General features: G+C 34.6%; 2 long non-coding RNA genes across 2 annotated transcripts; both read right to left on the reverse strand.

Annotated features, from left to right (window-relative positions):
* Nucleotides 1-249: 249 nt before the first annotated feature.
* LOC121938500 lies at nt 250-847 on the reverse strand. The gene is made up of 3 exons (XR_006105296.1): nt 817-847; nt 580-720; nt 250-283 (listed from the first exon to the last, which is right to left on the reverse strand). It is a non-coding gene; the product is annotated as an uncharacterized LOC121938500 (long non-coding RNA).
* A 659-nt stretch (nt 848-1,506) lies between these two features.
* On the reverse strand, nt 1,507-2,596 carry LOC121938499. The gene is made up of 3 exons (XR_006105295.1): nt 2,530-2,596; nt 2,348-2,457; nt 1,507-1,637 (listed from the first exon to the last, which is right to left on the reverse strand). It is a non-coding gene; the product is annotated as an uncharacterized LOC121938499 (long non-coding RNA).
* Nucleotides 2,597-3,286: the final 690 nt, after the last annotated feature.

Raw genomic sequence — 3,286 nt, forward strand, 5'->3', positions numbered from 1 at the left:
TATCAGTTTTTATAGAATGTACAATGTTATCCTTACGTTACAAATGACATTTTCTCATACTCGTATTTTGTGTTTTATTTTCCTACATTTCATGAGCAAGGATTTATCTGTAACAAGATATTTTTCAGATGTATATTTGTGCCCATCTCTGCCTAGAATTTAATGACTTAATTTGAAGAAACTTGATATATAAATAACTCTGTTTTTATCTTCTTTTTTTCAAACTTAACTGTAAAAAAAAAAAGTTTACCTGTGAGAGTGTGATTGAAGACGCACTTTGAATCTGGGTAAGAGAAATTTATATTAACAAAAAATAATCATCATCTCTTATCTTTGTAGATTTAAGATAGAACTGCTGTTTTCATTCTTAAAGGGCCAAATACAAGCACGCGCGCACACACACACACACACACACACACACACACACACACACACAATTACACATGCTTTTTAACTTCCCCATCCTCTCCTCTGCTCTAGTGTGCTGGATAAGAAGTAAAGGTGAATATAATTTAATTGTGTGATACTCACAACATTGAAAACTGACACTCTAAAACATAAAATACAGTTTTAAATCACCTGATAGGCCAGACAGTGTGACGCTGCATTTCCCCTCCAGGACATACAGTTTCAATTTCCTTTTGATGTGACTTCTTGAGATGTGCAGTAGATAAGAACCATTATTTATCACCATTTTGGGCCACAGCCAGTCCTTCTTTCCTGTTGATTGTAAACAGAAATACAGTCAGTTTTTATTCTGCTGAAATGCTGATTTTGTTTAAACAAAAATCCAATACTCAAGTAGGTTGTACTCACTTTTTTCAATTTCATTTTTCTTCACAAAAATGACGCAACTCTTTTCTGAGAGGTAAAGAATGCAGTCATTTATGCCACATAGTCATTTCATTTTGCATCTCTTGCCTACTTTTACACAATATGTTAAAGCAATTAACCCCAACCAGAATTGCTCACAAACAAAATTTAGTATATACAAATGATAAAATCTGAGTCTCCTTACTTGCTTGTTGGGCATTGGGGATAATCTGTTGGCCTGAAAGAGACACAAGTATGCTTGAAACAAATTAATTGTACAAACTGTTATCAAAGCATGCCTTCAAAAGTGTTTAAAGCTCCCCAAAAATGACCATACACAGAGTCAACGTGAAATGCCTGTCCACTAGAGAGGGACGAGACATGCAAACTGTTTGCTAATACTTCAGTGTTTTTCAGTCCAAGGACCCTTTTGCTGAAAGAGAGATGGAGCAGGGGCCCCCAATGACATTCATTTTCCGTAACCTCGGAAGGGCCGCGGGGGGGGGGGGTTGGAGCCAAAGGTGGGGTACAAAATTATAGTTATTTTGCATGTTGTATAATTTTAAAAACATAAATACAGCTATTATATAGTTGTTAAGCTGCACCCCTTCCTCCCAGACTTAGCATGATGGTTTGTCGCCAAACAACTAACTACCGTAATTAAAGTGTTTATAGTAGTTTTCACTTACCCTGTTTCCAATGTTTGCGTGCATTGATGAATGCAAAGAAGTTATCAGCAACAACATAATGCTGTTTCCCTTTACATCCTTTGAGTTTCACAATAGATTTATCTCCTTCATGGCAATCTTTAGGGGCCGAAGTGCCTTTAATCAAATCAGATAACAAGTTAAATACCATGTTCTTCGCACCCATATTTTTACATCCTATATTAAGAACTCTTTGAAACCTGGGCTTGATATCTTTCAAAAACATGAGAGGGCAATCAGAAATTTGGCCTAAACATATGGAAGAAATTAGCAAAAAATAAAAGTTATAAGAAAATTAACTGAAAATAAGCAAAAAGAAAGAAAAATAGAAAGAAAGAACAACAAAATGAAAGAAACAAAAGAAAATGATCTCAAGAGAGTGTTACAAAGAAACTGTCTTTTTCTGCAACATAATTTTAAATAAATAATGAAGAAAATTATAAATATAGCTGTATGTACATTTCCCTTCATTTTGTCATAATATTTAATAATCTACCCAGCAAATTTACAGATTATTTCCCTGTCATCTTTTACCATTTTTTTTTGAGTATGTGGGACATTTCTTGCAAAGTTTCTCATTTTGTTTTTCCTGTGTTTTTAGAAGAAATGAAACAGATTTTCTATGATAATACCATAATATTTCTGAATGGCATCTGAACGCAGCACAAGAAAACTGATGTTGATCAAGGTGTTAATGAACAACAGCAGACATTAAGACTTTTCCAGTTCTCTATTTTTATGCTAAAAATGTCCTTCCTTAGGAGAATAATATGATGTTACATATGCAAGCTACTAGACTTCAGCATTATGAAATTGTGTTTACTTACAAACAGGAAAAATCAACAGAAGGCTCGCAAACAGCATCCAAGTCTTCCAGTCCATGTTTTCTAGATGGCGTTCAGTCCTGGCCAGGATTTGTGAACCATTAACTGCCGCACTAGATGAAAAGTTAATTATTTTTCTTAAGTACTTTCCAATAACAGATTATCAGCCCAAAGTCTTTTCTCACCTTTCTCAATTGAAGTGGAACCACTGAACAGCAGCACTAAACAAAAACTACTGAACCTCTTGGCCACACGAATGTGTTATCAATGTGACAACCCGATGGAGGAATTTTGTTTTGCAAATTCACAGTTCCTGAAAATAACATTGTGTAGCTCTCCATATGCAAAATACCCAAAGCAACATCATGCTCCCATCAGTTTCCTGGTATGAAATTCAAGAAATAAATGATGGTGAACAATATGCTTGGGTAAAGAATATTATTGTCTGCTTACAGTAAAATATACCAAGTGTGTAAATTTAAAAATAAAAATAACTCTTAATCTTTTTACAGAAACCTCCTCAGAAGTGCCTGAACATTTTTTTCTGACAAGTCTACTTTAAATATAAAGCAAATGGTAAATTTCCAAGAGCAAAGTATAAATACATTCAGGGAAAAACATCTAAAGTTTTTTTTTTTTAAATTTCATTATTTACTTGTCAATCCATACAATCCAAGGTAATTAGCAGTTAAAATGCAGCTTCTGCATATCACTTTTTTTTAGACAACACATGTACATGCAAGTGAGGGGGACAGTGCTGACCATGAACTTGAATTTGCAGATACTTGTCAGTTTTAATTGCTCCTGACCTATTCCTGCCCCCCTACTTTAGACGCCCTTGCTCAGACCACATCCATCTTTGAACTTGGCCTTCATTGTGATCTCAACTACACACCTGTAAAGGTTCGTGACTGCATGTTGTTATCGTGTTGATAAAAATCT

Source organism: Plectropomus leopardus, unplaced genomic scaffold (genome assembly GCF_008729295.1).
Source record: "Plectropomus leopardus isolate mb unplaced genomic scaffold, YSFRI_Pleo_2.0 unplaced_scaffold29660, whole genome shotgun sequence".
NCBI lineage: Eukaryota > Metazoa > Chordata > Actinopteri > Perciformes > Serranidae > Plectropomus > Plectropomus leopardus.